This window comes from Talpa occidentalis, unplaced genomic scaffold (assembly GCF_014898055.3).
Source record: "Talpa occidentalis isolate TD23 unplaced genomic scaffold, MPIMG_talOcc4v2.1 talOcc4.15, whole genome shotgun sequence".
NCBI classification, from domain to species: domain Eukaryota; kingdom Metazoa; phylum Chordata; class Mammalia; order Eulipotyphla; family Talpidae; genus Talpa; species Talpa occidentalis.
The window spans coordinates 24,430,543-24,448,132 of NW_023601543.1; the positions used below are offsets into that span (position 1 = coordinate 24,430,543).

The 17,590-nt window shown below is 38.6% G+C and overlaps 1 pseudogene; it reads left to right on the plus strand.

The window, feature by feature from the left end:
• Window positions 1-769: 769 nt before the first annotated feature.
• On the plus strand, window positions 770-17,280 carry LOC129145900 (kinetochore-associated protein DSN1 homolog; annotated as a pseudogene).
• Window positions 17,281-17,590: the final 310 nt, after the last annotated feature.

Genomic DNA, 17,590 nt, shown 5'->3' on the forward strand with positions numbered 1-17,590 from the left:
TTTTCCAGGTGATTGGGACAATTACCCAGGACTTACAAAGAGTGGGATAGAATATCAGGAGCATGAACTTTGAAGTCATGTAAATTTGCGATCAAAACTGGACTACTCTTTACCAATCTGTGATTTTAGGTGAGTTCCCTAAATACTGTGAGCCTCAGGATATTGCTTATCTTGCTTTGCTATTTGAAGAATAAATGAGTTAATATAAGACAACCTACATTATCTAACACATAGTGAAAATTTAAAAATGGTAGCTGTTGTAGGTTGAACCAACAAGCCCAGAAAGTCCAGAAAAATGTTAAATCCTTTGACATACACAACTCTTATAATAAGTGCCCCCTCCTTCTCTCAATTCCTTCCCCGTATACACATGACCACACAATGACCACCAAGGTAATTTTTCACCACAAGTGAAACTCTATCAATATGATCTAAAACTTCATTAGTACAGTTCAGTATCTTACACCATTTAACTTGGTACAAGTCACACGTTCTTTTCAAAGGGAAAGATTTATTTTTATTGTTTTGGAGATGTCACACATCACTGGAGTAAAATGATAAAAGAAATAAAACTTGGGAAATGCAATTTCAGTTGAAACTTCAGACCAAGATAGTGGCAAGGTCCCAAAATGTGTCTGGCTCTCAGGAAATCGTGACCATACAGAGTAAGTGTTGGTTTTTCACTTTATTTTCACTGCAGCCTATGCCTAGGCTGGAGTTGTGAAGCTGGTGACAACTTCTGTAAATCATCATGAGCAGTAATCCCAGGATGCCAACTCACTTTGCAGGTGTCACGGTCACCAAGAAAGACAACAGTCACACAAGCATTGGATGGAACAAACTTGACTCACATAGAGCAGAGCAAGATCAGTTTCAGTAATGAGTTTTGGTCTCCCATAGTGAGTGTCTCACAGGGAGATGGTTTGCATGCCTCCTTCTTGTGCTACTAAGGAAGAGTCCCATTTCCTCCCCTCTAGGAAGAGATAAGCACTGGGGTTGACCAGATGTCATATGCCACGGATACTTAAGCAAAACAAAAAGTTATACATCAAACCAGGAACAGGGAACAGGGAAAAATATTCCCAAAGAAGTAGGCCAAGCACAAGCTTGAGGACTCAATATCTCCTTGAGATGGAATGTAGTGAGCCCACATACAGTCTTATGTGACCATGTATGAGTCAAAACACTACATGCAAGTAACTGCCTTTTCCAACAGAAATGCATCTACAAATTTCCTATATAGAGATATCAAGTATGCCATCTTCTATGCTTCTTCTTCTGTGAAAATAAACCAAATACTTTAAGTTTATGACTAGTCATAAAGCTTTAAAAATGCATTATAAACACTGAGGATTGAGATACCATGACTCTTTTGTGATTAAAAATTTCTCCATATCTTCCCGATCCTAAACTGTTTTGCTCTTATCTCAAAGAAAGAGAAAAAAAAAAAAGGAACTCTACCTTTTCTCCAATGCTCATTACCTCGAACCAATGCTATCTTCTCTTAGAACTGGCATCATTTTTCTCTCCTCTATATCTAATTTTTACTCTGCACACAAACTTGCCTTCTGGCTACAAATACTTTCAAGTAGCTCAAATCTTTGCCACACTAACAAAAACCAAATTCCCTTAATTTTACCTCCATTTATTCCTTCTCTTCCAGATTTCCTTCTTTTCAAAGCTTTCTCACCAGCTATCCTCCAGAACCATTTACTGTTATTTTGATGCCACTCCTATGAAACGACCCTCTCAAAGATCATCAATAACCATTATTAACAGTCCTCTAAAGTTCCCCTTTGTATCTTTCTGCTTTTTAAATTCAATCTAATTGGATGCTTTTTTACTCTACTTTCATTCTTTAAATTAAAACATGTCTTAAAATTCTGTTATTGGCCTACTTTGTCCATACTGTTTCTGATAACATAACATACTCCTATAATTTCAGCATCATCCTAGCTTCAGTGACTCCCAAGTCTGTATCTCTAGTCCTGATCTTGGTCTCAGATTCCACAGTTTAATTACAACTGCTTGCCTTGTGAGTGTACATAGATTTTCCACTGGCTAAGGAAAACACAAAATGTCCAGTCCAACATCATTTTCTTCTGTTCCTTCATTTGCTCCTCTACTGTGCTTTCTAATTCAGATCGTGGCAATAGCATCAACCTAGTTACTGTAATGACACAGACTCAGAATGAACTTCAACTCCTTCCTTAGCCATCAGAACTGTACCTTCAGAATAATGGCTATCCATCCACCTTACAGTCTTTGCTTCAGGTACTGGAGCTGTATCAAAAGAAGCATAGAGTTGTCATTTATATCATTCTTCTAGCTAAAAACTCATTCTTTTTTGTTCTCTCTCACTCCATCTTTAGTTACTAGATGCTACTAATTCTATATCTCAAGTATTTTCAATTTTATCACTTTCTTTCCATTACCACATCATCATCTTTTATCGAGACTATTCTTTTGACACAGCCTCTAAGCCATTCTATACTCTGGATATCTTAGGAGCTCAAAAAAGGTAGTATACTATAAGAGTAGTATTTCTGGTTACTTGAAACCAATGTATTTTAACTTCTGATATTACTAGTTTTAAGTTTTCCCACTTTTTGTATTAGTAGATGTCATAGTTTTGGGGATAAAATAGAAAGACCATTAGAAAGTGAGATCATTGATTAGTTCTTAATTTCAAATTAAGTCCTATGGTTGTATATTTGAAGTCTGCAATGAGAAATCCAGTCGGATAATCCAGGATTTGTTGAAAAAGTATAGTGTGTTTATGTTTCCATGTATATGTGTTTCTAAATTCTAAATATTCGAAATTCCAAATATTTCTTTCTAAAAATATCAAGAGCAAAGCATAGAATTATAAATTACTGATTTCATCAAAGTCATAAAACAGAGCAAATACAAAGTAGATTTCCTGAGACTGGAAGGGAATAAAAATTGAATAAAAAATATATTCACAGGTTATGAGATTAATGTTGAGATGTTACCTGATTTCCTGAGAAAATATGGTGTATACTCATTCCCTAATACTCAGCCACAAGCAGTAGAAAGGCAGGTAAGAAATTGCAGATAGGTTTTTGGAGGAGATAAAGTCAGAAATTCATGGTTTTTCAAATAGAGCACTGAAAAGAGACCACATTATTGAGTGATCTACTTCAACATAAGACAATCCTAGTAGAGAGAAAATGGAGGCTTACCATAACTAGGCAAAGCTGTCAAGTGTCCCACAGCCAGCCATATGCCAAATATGAAATCTGGAAGTCCCCACACACCTTAGAGGAGGGTTGCACAAGTCCTGAGAAAGCAAAGACCTGGGGTCTGGACAAGGTGACCACATAGTGTACAGACCTCATGAATGGAAGTGTCAGCCAGCAACACTTCAGCAATCCCATCAGAGTCTTACTCATAGCCAGACCAGATAAGGAGCATCTTGGTAGAAGCCAAGAGGGACCAGGGGACAGCATGGGAAATTGAGGTTTTTCACATATTATAAGGATATATTTAACATACACTTTTTGTGCATCTAGACACCAAATTGAAAAGGAAGAGAGGAAAAAACAATATTCTTTGAAAGAGCAAATGCATAATGAAAGGCAAGTTTCACCTTGAATTGTCAGGATATTTATATAAATTATATTGTCATTTACGTTAGATCAAATTTCACCCAGTAAGAGAAGGGAAGGGAGAGGGGGAGGGAGGAGAAGTGGGGTGAGGGAAGAGCACAGTAGACTGTGGAGGGGGACTATGGGTGCTTTGGTGGTGGGAGAGCCAAGGTGATCACATCTGAGGGGAGAAATCTTATACTATCAAAATTTTAACAAGGATATAAGAAAATGGTACTTCATTAAAATTTTTTTAAAAAATATTAAATCACCCTCACTGCAAGTCCATATTCTTTTGTTCCCTCAGCAGGTATAGGGGCTTGAGGACAGGATGCATTCAGAAAGAAAATGAATACAACTTCAATTTTTCAAAACATCTGAGTCATACTGGATATATTTTTACCCTGTCCTCTGCAATCTGGCCCAAAATTTTTCTTTCTACCTTTAAGATACTTTCCCTTTACATTTTATTAAAGCCCTAACCTAGTCAAAGTACTCACCATGAATCTATACCCCTCCAATGACTGACTGCTGTTTTTCCTTCCCTCAAGCTCACATGCTCTCTGCTTCCTCCACCCATGAAAGTCTTACTTATCACTTCTTCCACAAAGCCTTCCCAATTGTCCCAGACCTGGTCCTTTTTTGGAAGTGATTGTACCTTCTTCTACCATCCCCACATATCCCTCTCTCTGATTGAAAGACTTCAGGATGCTTAAGTTGAACTGAATCTCCTTCTCTGCTCTAGCATGCTTAGTAATTTTTATTGAAGATTGAAGCCTGGAAAAGGTCTCAGATTTACTGTTCTTAATTTCAATGATCACAATATAAAGCTGTAGTTATTGAAAATATGGAAAATCTTTTAAGCTATTATTGGTGTTATATCACTAAATGAATAGTGCTGTAATAAATACCAGATTTCCCTCAGCTTTACTGAGGTAAATTGGCAAGACTGTAATATTTCTAAAGTGTACAACATGATGATTTTATATGTGTGTGTATCTATATATATATATACACACACACACATATATATATATATATAACATATGTAGTGCAAAGATTCCCCATTGAGTTAACACCTCTATCACCTCACATATTGACTTAAAAATAAATCTGATGTTTTAAAGTCACTTGTTCCTTTAAATGAGAGACTTCTTTTAGAGTTACTTAAGCCATTTTTGGGAGGAGATATTTTTGGAGTCAATTATAGAATCCCTTAGATAATTTGAGATGGCGTTTACAAAGAAAAATTAATGTACCATGTCACACCACAGGAGAGTTACATTAACAGGTATGAGATTCATTGGGAGAAGTTCAATAGAGGTTTGACTCAGATGTAATTGCCTAGGCCAAGTGAAAGGGCATGAAATTAAGTGAGCTGCATGATCCATAACTGCCACTAGAGGGCTCAGTGGGAGCATTGGTACAGATTATCCTGGAAAGGTGCTGGGAGATAGCCACAAGCTGTATTCGGAAGGGAGACTTCCCTGATGCTGACCAGCTTCCTGTAAACTCAATGAATGGATATAGGATATCGGTATCTGTACATGGAGGAAGGCAACCTCAGAAATGTCATTCCACATTCTATGAATATATATAATGAGCCTGACACTTTAGGAGTTATTTCAGAGAAGACAGATCTTGTGATGTTAAGAACAGCCAATGGACAGGACATCTGGAGCTTTACATAGAAGAAAAATGCATTAGGGGACATCAACCAGAAGATAAAGCATTGAGCTCTGGAAAGCTTTTCAACCTGGATGGAGGCCACCAGACCTTCTTACCCCCCAGAATGAGCCACCCAATGAGGTAAAGGGATCAGTCATTCATCTTGCTTTTGTACCTTGGGGAGGAGGGTATAATGATATGATGGGCTTCCTTTCACTGAATCCCCTTAAATTTTTCAGCTATGGAACATAATCCTTTCTTGGTTTTGAAGTTGATATTATTCTTAGTCAAGATAATAGACGGGGTTTTCTAGCCCTATTTCAGAAATTCAAGATCAAGTCAATCTAGCTATGATGCCATCTAACTTTGTACACCAATTCTGCTGCTTTATTTACAAATACTCAAAATTTCCTCCAATTTCTGGTTTCCCAGTTTTATTTTTTCTTACCAGTTACACTATAACTAATGTCCTTTCTTGCTTAGATGCCACCTTAGAAATCTTGTACCCTGCTATCTCTTCCTGGAAATTTCCGACAATTCCAAAAAAGGGCTATACCCTTTTCTTTATTGATTCCCATTTGTAACCCTGGGGTTGTGATAATTGCCTGCCACTCCCTAAATTCTACCAAGTGTCTAGAACTATCCTTTTCCTTTCTCTATAGTGTCTCCTTGCCTAAAAATTCCCTTGTTACTAGTTGTTGCTAGTTATTCAGAAGAGCTGCATTAGGTAGAATGAATCATGATTATATACTCTGGGGATCCACAACCTTACTTAGCAATATGGCCTAATCATCTAATTCCTCAAAATTGGGTAGAGTAGTGTTAATGAAAAAAAATGAATCCAGACACGTTAAAGATGGTAAGGCTGACTTCATTCAAGAGAGGCTACTACAGTGGAGTTTTTTGTAGTAGGGGAGAGAGACTGAGCAACTCCTAGAAGGACAAGTAGGAATTTGTAATCAAGAATCAGGGTGGGTTCAGTGGATGGAAAATTGCCAAGAGGAAAACTCAAGTGTAGGGGAATCCTGGTTAAACTGACTTGACAGGATTTTCAGGTAAGACATCAAGGGATCTGGGATAAGATATTTGATTAGCTATCAAGGTTAGAAGAGTCTCACTAAACTTGTCTTGTAGGATTCTTGTTAAAACTGGAATAAATAAGACAAACAGAAAAATTCAAGGGTAAGACCTTGTCAAAAAGAGGATTCAGAGAAGCTTGTCTATACTTTGTTCAAAGGAGAGAATCTTAGTAAATAGCTAAGCCAGGGAGAGAAGTTCTGAACTACAACCTGTCCCAGAACCGGGAACCAGAGATTGTGTTGCTTAAGAAGAGGACCAGACTAGGCTCTACCTCTCTCTTCCTTAAGTTCAAGAATCTCTGGAAATTGCAAGGGCAGAGTTAGGGATTACTAAAGTAGACCTATTTTATCAACATGGTTATGTGTTCTAAAATAAATCCAGGATTGTTTTTCGTTGTTATGTATTTGTGGGTTACATAGTAGTTTTCTACTAACCATTTTGACTTTCTGTATCTGTTTCTAACTTCACAAAGTCAAAATCATTCTTCTGAAATATGAACTTAATTAATCTTATTTGTTCCTTCACATATTTTCTTAATTTAAGTGAGTCTTGGGACAGAGAAGGAACACAAATTTTTCTCAGAGAACCGGTCAGGAAATATAATACTGCTAAATTTCTGCAACAAAAAAAGGGATCTATAAGCTCTTTGAAGTCACACATTAAAGCTGAAAAGATGCAAAACAATTGCTCATCTCCTCCCTACTTCCACAACCCACCAGCAGAATCTCAATAGAGTAATTACAAATGTAAATTTTGCCAGTTGCCAACTCCCTTAGAGACTAATCCCCCTTCTGTAAAACTTGTTAAATGAATCTGTGAATTTAACTGATTCCAAACAACCACTCTGGGGAAATAATGAGCTGTGCACAAATTTCTAGAATGTAAGTATTTATTCAGTAAATAATGAGCTGTGCACAAATTTTAGAATGTAAGTATTTATTCAGTAAACACACATTGATGTTTTGTAGTGTGTCAGACACTGCCCTAGGCACCATAAACACATAAACAAAAGGTTCCTTGCCTGTCATCAAGGAACTCACTGTGTAGTGGGGGAACAGTCAAATAAACAGTTAAAATACATTGCAATTTGCTCTAAAGTCAAATGGCTCTAAAACCAAACCATTCAATGTGAATCAGCTCCTGCAAATGGAAGGTGGTATTGTAACAGGGTGGTCCCCAGGAAAAGGGGAAGATCCAGGCTCCCTGCCCCACCCGAAGGAGGGTGGAGCTGAGGAGAGGAGAAAAAGCTGGAAAAGCAACTGAGGAAGGAAAGAAGCAGTATGGAGAGCCAGGAGACCCCGAGGAGGCACATAGAGCAGAGAGACACGTGAAGAAACTGCACTTGCTTTTTAGTCCTGGACTGGTTGAAACAGATGTGGGTGAGAGACCCGTGGAGAGGTTAGCAATGGCAGCTTTTATCTTGATTTTGATTTTGCTCTTTTCCTCCCAGACTTGTCTGGTTGTTTCTGATCCTTTTCTGTGGGTCCCTACTGGAAGGTGCTTTGGACTTGTGGCAGGCTTTTGGGCCTTGCTCTGGGCCAATCCTGTTTGGATGGACTTTTACCCACCAGGGGATGAGTAACTTTGGGTGCTTGATTTAGAAACTATATTCTTTGTCTTTTCTGTATTGTTTACTAATTGTATTAAAGTTCCTTTCCATTAAAGTCTTATATGTTTTGTGTTGATGTGGCATATGGAAGAACCTATTTAGAATAAGCAGGTTTGGGGGCTCTGGGGTATTTTTAAGAAGCCTCTAGTCAAAATTACTTGGGATTAAACCTCAGCTCTGTCACATGTCAAACCAGATGTCTTTAGGCAAACTATTCATCACTCTATGCCTCAGGTTCCTTACCTGTGAAATGGGGATAAATTATAACAACTTTCATTTCATGAATGCATATTCTTAACACTAGAAGAAACACAGTGTCATTAAAAATAGTCTAAGTTTTCTTAAATTATTAAACATTTTAAGAATTATTTGATCAAAATTTGATTCAAATTGGGCAATATCCAATCTAGCAGATAGAAAGGAGCCCCGGGGGGCTGTCCAAAATAAGACTTATGTAGGCAAAAAGATGTTATACTAGGCAAAAAAGAGGTTGGTTATTGCAAGATTATTTTCTTGTAAGGAGATAGAAAAGGTCTATAGGGTAGATTACCTAACTAGTACTGATTCTGAGACAGCCTAGGTAAAAGCAATTGTGCACTTGTGGGATAAGAGTTGCCCGAGTCTGATGGAACAGGTGGACTACGTCATGGACTGGTGAGCCGTGTCCTAATATTCTGTCCAACAGCTGAGCCCACTACATTGGCCATAAGGCACCATGCTATACCAGAAAGGTTAGATCTTGACTAATTATTACCTCACAGTTTCCTGGAAGGAGAAGACTGAGATTCTGTTTTTGTAGTTGGAAGGTAATCGGCCCACCCATGCCCCGGGTAGCCCAATGCAGAACAAGCTAAGACTGCTCTCCTCCACCCCATTTTGTGCATCTACCCTTAAATATCCCCTAACTCCCTTCAAGGAGCCAGGCTAAATCCTCCTTGCTGGCACTGGTTCCCTCATGTACAAGCCTCTGTGAAAGCATTGCCTGGGTCAACTGTTCCTAACATTCTCTGGTGAATTCTCTCCCTGGACAGCAAAGGACCCACTCTTTTGAGTTGGAGCTGTAACAAATCCTTATTGATGCATTTAAGATTCCATACCTGGGAAAGCAAAAACTGTGATTACTTCCTGGTTTAGAGATGTGAGTCTTAGCATAAATGACTTCATTTTAGACCTGTTATCTTGTTTTTAACAGTGCTTAGTTAATTTTAGTTATTATTGCCATATCGTTAAACTGGAAAAAGCTTTCCAGAGGACATGACACTTATACTGACTGGAGCAAGATTTATCAGCCTCATCACTACTGACATTTTAGGGCAGCTAATTCCTTGTTGTTAGAGGATATTGCTTAATTTTAAGAATGTTTAACATCACCCCTAACCTCTGTCTATCCACTAAAAGTCCCTCCAAGTTGTAATAAGCAAAAAAAAAAAAAAAATTCAAGATATTGCCAAATGTGTTGCTCTGTTACCAAGCAAAAATCTAGGAAATGAGTCAAAACCTCTCTTGCTGGCTCTGGGGCTAGGCACCCACCCCCAAAATGCAAACACAAGGACGTTTGGTTCAGTGAAAAGAAAAAAAAATGATTTATTTTAACTTATAGTGGAGAGGGGGAGAGAGGAGGTCCAGTTACCATCATGGTGTGTTCTCGGCCCAGTAGGCTACACTGGGTCCCCCCCAAGGTGCTCCAACAAATCCTGGTTTATCACGATGGAGAGAGTAAGTATTATCAGAATATTCTTTTAGAAAAACAACTCTAGCATTACTTAGGAGAATAGATTTAAAAGAGGGAAAAAGTGGAAGTAGAAAGAACCATAATTTTAAAAATTCTTGATTGTTCTCTTTTCCTTATCTTCCACATCAGCAACTGCTGTCATCTCTTACTCTAAAATACACTGGAAATCTAACTATTTCTCACCATTCCAATCCTAATCATCTCTCATCTGGACTCATGCATTAGCTTTCAATATGATATCCCCATGTCTATACTTGCTCTTCTATGGTCTCTTTCCTACACAAAAGTCAAAATGTACATCAGATCATAACTTTTCATGATTTACATTTCCATTAAACCTAAACCTGAAATCAAGTTAGGTAGCATACCCCAAACAAGCCTATATAATCCTCTCCTTGCCTCCCTCTAACTTCATCTTCTTTCACTCTTCTCTACCACACTTCTGTCACAGTGACCCTTTTACCTTTTGGAAATAATTAAGCTCATACCTCTTTTGGGAGTTACATTTGCTGCTTCTTTCTAGAAAGCTCTTCCTTGATTCACTTAACTGTTTTCTTTTTCATCATTCAGAGCGCCATTCAAATCATATTTTCTCAAAACGGGCTTTCTTAAATACTGTGTCTAAAACACAAACCACATGTACACACACACACACGCACACACATGCACACCCAATCTTGATTACTTTACCTTCATTTACTTTTTAAAAAAATATTTATTTTATTTATTTATGCATACAAGAACTGGGGTGTATACCAGAGGTGCAGTGGGGGGGGTGAAAGGATTCACCAGAGACAGAGTGGGGAGCAGAACAGGCAGACTGACTGAAATACACTGCTGAAGGGAGCAGCGGGTGAGACAGGAGAGGTCAGCTGCACCATGTGGGTTAGCTCCCTGGCCAGGAATCGAACTTGTGCTGCAGTGGCTGTGGACAGCTTCATAGTGCTGAGACTTAACCCCTTGTGCCACCAGGGAGGCCCCTGCTTTACTTTCTTAATAAGACTTGTCACTGTTTAAATTATATTATTACTTCCTCACCTGTTTATAGTACTCCAGCAGAAAGCAAGTTTCATAAGGATAGAGATTGGTCCATTTTGCTCATCACTATATCGGTGAACACAAAACAGTGTTTCACAGAGAATAGATGCTCAGTTAACATTTATTAAATAAATGAGTTCACAACCTAGGAATGAAATGATGCAGGACTGAGTTAAGGCAGTAGCAGTGAATAAAGAAGAAGGAACTACATTAAATTAGTAGAAGAGGACTTGGTGATTAATTGGTTAGGAAATACACTTAAGAGAGAAGAATTAGAGACAATTCTTGGATTTCTGTCTTGGAAAATGAATGAACATCAGTAGATAACATCAAGAAAGTAAACATATAAAGAAGAAAATAAATGGGGGGAATGTTTGAAGACACTAAGTTCAGTATGCTTAGTATAGCCATGTAGACATATCTGATAGACAATTGACAAAAAAACACTAGAAGAAATAAGAAAAGTCATTAAAACCTACATTTACTGAGGCCATACCCTTACTGTGCTTTCAACTTTTCTCCTTGAAGTTGGAGATAAGGTCACCAGCTGAAAAGAGTAAAACTAGGTGGTGGAGAACGGAGTTGAGGACAATGATGAAAATGTGAAACAGCTTTTGTGGTAAATGGGAGCAAATTACTTCCATATTTCAGAGATATACTAGAGTTACATTTTGCCAACATCTTTGAATACGTTCTCTTTTAAAATATCTGGAGGCATAAACAGAAATCTGCATTGACTTCCATGAATCATAGACCTTGGACAAATCAATTAAAATTTCCTGAGTCTTAGATTCCTGACTCTATAAAATGAAAGGTTTGGACTTGCTGGCCTAACTATCAGGTTTTTTATGGTTCTATGACTTTGGTTCTGTTGTCTCTAATCAGAAATCATAATAAGACAGTGTCTGCATTTCGTTTCCTTCAATTTTGTGACACACTGAGATCACAGCAGCAAACCCGTGGAGAGGAAAATGTAGGAAACAGACTATAGGACTGGTAGAGGAAACAGAGGTAGGAATGAGAAGTGCATTTGTGTTATTACCCCAAAAAGCAAAGTAATCTTGGGTGTAACCTGTATTGGTGATATCTAGCAATCACTCAATATAATGGTTGTGTTATAGCAGCATTGATTTCAAATTCGTAGTGATATTTGGTATCAGATGGATTTCCACATCATGGTTCTGGGTTTAAAGCATGGTACTGTCCTAAAACTGAGAACAAAGAATGCTGGATACAATTATTAAAAGCAAGGGTGTCGGGCCTCCCCGGTGGCGCAGCGGTAGAGCGCTGGGTTGCGAAGCTGCCCGCAGCCTCTGCAGTGCCGGTTCGATCCCCGGCTGCTCCCCAGCCACCGGAGGAGGGTCCCACATGGCGCGCAGACCTCTCCTGCCGCCCACTGCTCCCCTCAGCAGTGTACTTCAGTCCTTCTGCCTGCTCTGCTCCCTGCTCTGACTCTGGTGAATTCTCTCACCCTCCCGCGCTTCTGACTGTACCCAGTGCATGTATAAACAAAACAAACAAACAAACAAATAAATAAAACATGCCTCTATTTAAAAAAAAAAAAAAAAAGCAAGGGTGTCAGCCAAGTATACAGTCATAAACAAATCCAATCAGAAGAATTACTGATAAAATCAGAAAACCAAGTCCGTATCCAAGAGATCCAGATTTCACAATCTTGCTCAGTGGGCATGTGGAGGCTCAAGTTTTCTTAGACAAGGTTTACCAGATTTCAAACTATAAGACCAATTCCATTTCCCCTTGCTCAGGAGATGGAAACCCCAAGGTAAAGTTTATCTGATTATATTTAAGAATCGCCATAGTTTTCGTCTATCTTCCTGCTCCCCAAAAGGAACTTAATAGCACATTAGATGTAGTCACCATCCATGGAGTGCTTCCAACTCTGTCTGTATATTTGCTCCTATAATTATTTCTATTTGGAATGCTCACCTCATTTTTCCATCTATCTGAAGTCTATTTCATAACCCAATATAATATCATCTATTTGCTTTATAACTCACCATCTGAGGTTATTCTATATATCTACACTGTTACTACCTGCATTAAATGGATATTAAAGAGAGGATTTGACCCTGACTATATTATATCTATTTGTTTTATCTATGCTTCTTAGCACCTCGTCTTGTGCATAGAGCAGACACCCAGCTTTTGATGAGGTAGCATGAATGTTTACGTACACACTCAGAAAAACTGCAGACAGAGAAAGAGAGCATTCTCAATGACACGTCACTTTGGGGGCAAATATTAGGCATCCTCTTTTCTCAGACTTTCAAAGTTTATTTTACCAACTTGGAAGGCCCTCAAATGAATTGTGCTGTAGGATAGTAGGGAGAATAGAATTGTAGAATGACAGTATAAGAAGCATTTTCCTTAACTCTGTGTGTGTGTGTGTGTGTGTATGTTTTACTATTTTACTAGAAAATAAGTCCTGGAAAGTGATCAGAATGCCTTATAATGTTAATAAAAGGCAAAAGAAGATAAAGAGTAGACAGTAAAGATTGAAGATAATAAATCATGATCATTAAATAATGAACTAATTTCATACAGACTAAAATTATTAAATCCTCATCCTCTTGGAGGATGATTTTTCACTAAAGGAACAATACAAATTTGAAGAATGACCTGAGCAGACACAATATATTTAGGGCTCCTGTCACTACCACTCAATTCCATTCTGAACTTCTGGATACTGATGTGTAGCTGACATTTTAACTTTGGCATAAAGCAGTAAAGAAAGGAGTCCATATTTAAAGGGATAATATGAAAAATGAATGGTGTTGTGGCTTATAAATCTAAAACATGACAAATGCCACGACATTCCAGAAAATAACCCTTCTATTGTTTGTGTATTTCATCTTCCAAAATGCTATTCAAAGTGGTAAAAGATGGACCACAAATGTGAGTTGGAACCAATTCCCAAAAAGAATGTAATCAATAGCTCTGAGAGAACACTGCTCCATTTAAAAACTGATCTCTGATAGGGCTTTATTTCAAGATGATTGTAATTCTATTTAGCTATAATGGTAAATGGAGCATGTTCAACTTTCAAATTCTGAATCTGCCTCCATCATCAAAGAAAGTTAAAACTGGAAGTCAGTCACCACGTGCTGAGTGGCCAATTCTCATAATTTCATGACTACATTGATTCAATATGAAATATTATTGCTGCTAAATTGTTTGAAATATTAGAATATTTTCAGCCTCATAATGCTAGAATTGCATTATGGTGAATAGTGCCAGAAATGAAATCTCTGACTTTTTCAATTGACTCGTGATCGAGAAAAAATGTAAAGCAAATCCTTGTCAGGTATCTCTAGTATATTGGGCAATCAGAACAAATTCCAGATGTTTTAGAAATCAGGGATGGATTTGGCCCTACTAGTTTAGAGTTAAGTAAATGGTTGAAGTAAGTTTGGGGACAATTTACAAAGTACGAGATACTAATGGAAGAAGCTATAGGAAAATGAAAAGAAAGAAATAGTTTTGAAAGATTATCGCATTAGTGGACTTCTTTTCGTAAGAACTTTTAAAGTTCCATTACCATTCATACTTTTACCATGGTTCTTAGTAAATAAAAATTCTTACACATTGATAAAGGATGACAATAAATTCAAGGTTCAACAGAAATGGTTAGATGACTGACAGACACCATTAGCATGATGAATAAACCACTGCTTAGGATCTGATCCTTGACAAATTGGGAGAGTCAGATTATGTTTATAACACAGACTGTCAATAAAATTACTGCAGTAGACAGTCCTTTCAATTGTCGTAGTACTTGTATTTCTACCTAGGGTACCCTTTTCTGGTATTCAAAAATCCAAGAAAATGAAATGAGTAATTAGGCTGCTACTTTGTCAAGATGGAATCCCAGCGAAAGGAAGTGCATGATTGAGAATTATATGTCACAATGAAGCATAGTGCATCATTCCTACTCTCATACAGATTTAATTTCTCCAGAGACTGCAAATTCAGTCTCTGTGTAATGTAAACTTAATGGCTTTTAAGGGTCCCCTGTCTGTGCTCTAGACCAATACTACTTCAGCTCTCTCCAGACCTACTAAGCAGGTCAACACATCCAGAAGTGAATGCATTCTCACTTTGTGTGAAGAAACAAAAAAAGCTAAGTGATAACAAGGAATTAGAAAGAGATAAGTAAAATCATGCCCAAAGGAAAGAAATGATAAATGTGAAACTAGTAGTAATCTTTTGGCCCTTTTAAATGAAGTAAAAATAGCAGCACTGATTCCCTTGGTTAGCTGGAATTTAGGAAGATGTGGTTGTGGAGCAGATGGTGAACAGCATGCAGGGCCAGGACAGGAATAAGCGACCACAGTGGCACAAGGTGTCCAGAGGGACCCAGGGCCACTGAGAGAGTGATCTACAACCTTGGGTTTCAGGAATGGTAGCTCTCGGCCTCCTTAGCTCTGGGGTTAGGAAATCTCAGACTCTCCTCAGACATGGCTGGGTCCACCCCCTCACCAGCCTTTTTGATGTGGGACCCCAAGGCCTAGTTCAGACTGGTGGCGACCCCGAATGCAGAGACTGAATTGTCCCAAGATGCTGAAGCTTCCTCCTGGGTCACCCAGGATGATCTCAGTGACTAGGGCAAGGACTGTAGAGGCACTAAAAGAGGAACCAGTGAGGGGGCCTCCCTCGTGGTGCAAGGGGTTAAGATGCAACCTATGAAGCTACCTGCAGCCACTGCAGCACGAGTTTGATCCCTGGCCAGGGAGCTACCCACATGGTGCAGTAGACCTCTCCTGTATCACCTGCTACTCCCCTCAGCAGTGTATTTCAGTCAATCTGCCTGTTCTTTTCCCCATTCTGTCTCTGGTGAATCCTCTCACCCCCACGCCTCTGGACTGTACCCCAGCTCTTGTATGCATAAATAAACAAATGTTAAAAAAAAAGAGGAACCAGTGACAACTAAGTTTCATGATCATCAACCGGAATTAGATCCCAACCCTGTGGAAGAGTGTTGCAAACTGCATCCTTGGAGATGACTCAAGGCATTTCAAAGGAAAGAATTCACATAACGTCTACTCTGAAAATGAGAGAAGTGATATCAGCCCTCAGGAAGAACTTCACTCCAGATTTCCCCAGTTCTCTACCACTCCACCACCCCCAAAATAGTCTGCCTATCATCAAAGCATTCTTGGTGGCAAGTGAGAATAAAAGGCATGTCTCCCTTTCATCAGGCTATCACAGAGCTCAGGTAATCCATTACTGTCAACTTAAGAGAAGTCCAAAGAATGCCAAAACACTAATTTGAGTGGCTGTATGCACTCTTATGTTCTTTGCAGCATTATCAGCATTATTTACAGTAGTTGAGTTATGAAAATAACCTAGGTGTCCAAAGACAGATGACTGGTTGGGAAGGTGTTGTCTATATGCACAATGGAATACTACTCAGCTATAAGAAAACACAAACTCTTAGCATTTGTAACAACATGGATGAAACTGGAGGCGATTATGCTAAGCAAAATAAGTCTGAAGGAGAAAGAAAAATACTGGATGGTGTCATTTATATGTGGAATATAGAGAAACAAAACAAGGGGTCCGATAAAACCAAACTAATGAGTAACCCTGCAAATATGACTATAGAATTGAGGCTACGGGGGTGGGGGGCAGAGCAAAGTGGGAAAGGGGAGAGCGAAGTAGGGAGAGGACACGATGGACTATGGTGGAGGATTATGGGTGCCTTGGAGGGGGTGTGGTGTGGGAACATGCACCTGAAAGTTGTTGTGATCTTCTACCCCTAAATCATACACAGTGTTATAAACCAATGTTACCTAAATAAATAGAAATAATTAAAATGAGAAATTTAATGGGTTTTCTCTGTCCTGCTTTCTAGTTTCCACTTCTCTGCTAAGAAACCTGAACCTTTCCTAAGAGGCACAGAAGGCTTTGATCTTGAACATTTTAGAGCCACAGTATCTTCTCTTTCTGAAGAATTGAAACATTTTGCAGACATTCTGGAAGGTAATGGAACTCTACAAAAATGTTTTAAAGATTCATAGAGAAAATCATCTTAGTTATCTCTATAAAAGTAGCAGCTCAGATGAACGAATTCTAAACAAAATTTTCTTTTGAATTTCAGACTGGGGATCAGCTCTTGCTGCACCAGCAAAAGGAGGCAGAAGTGACACTAGCAGGAGGATGAACTGACAAGAGAATTACTGAAGTTAAAGTGTAAACTATGACCTACCTTGGGTTTACCCAGAATTAAGTCCATAATGTGAAGCTCGACTATCACAAATTATTACAGATCCAGAACAAAGTCTTTGATTGCAAGGAGCTGGTGATGGATAAAACAACAAGGATCCATGAAGCAGTCGCATGCCCTTATGACTGACAGTACCTAGTGTCTCCAGTAGGTGTCAGTGCAGCTTGGGAAGAGAGGTGTACAAGGATTAGATCCCATACCAGCTAGAAATTACCCAAGCTTCACCTTTGAAATCTATCTACCAAACATTGCTCTTGCTCTTGCTCTTGGCCTTACTGCAGCTTTTCTGCCATAAGGCTCTCCAGAGGAGAGCAAAGGGAAGAGTAACCCCATGCATGGCAACTGTGTGGCAATCTGCCATCTCTTGTTATTTTTGAGGTACAGTGGCTGACTGTGAGCATTTGGATTTCTTAAATGATGGAATTATGCATCGGAAGAATGTTGTATAGACACTTTTTCCAAGAATGTGAAAAATGCATGAAAATTCTCTTTTGGAATGACTTTCAGAGCTACTGGCCCATACTTTTTTAATATACATAATTTTTTATTGAAATAACATTGCAGTATATAACATTATATAAGTTTCAGATGTACATCATTGAAAG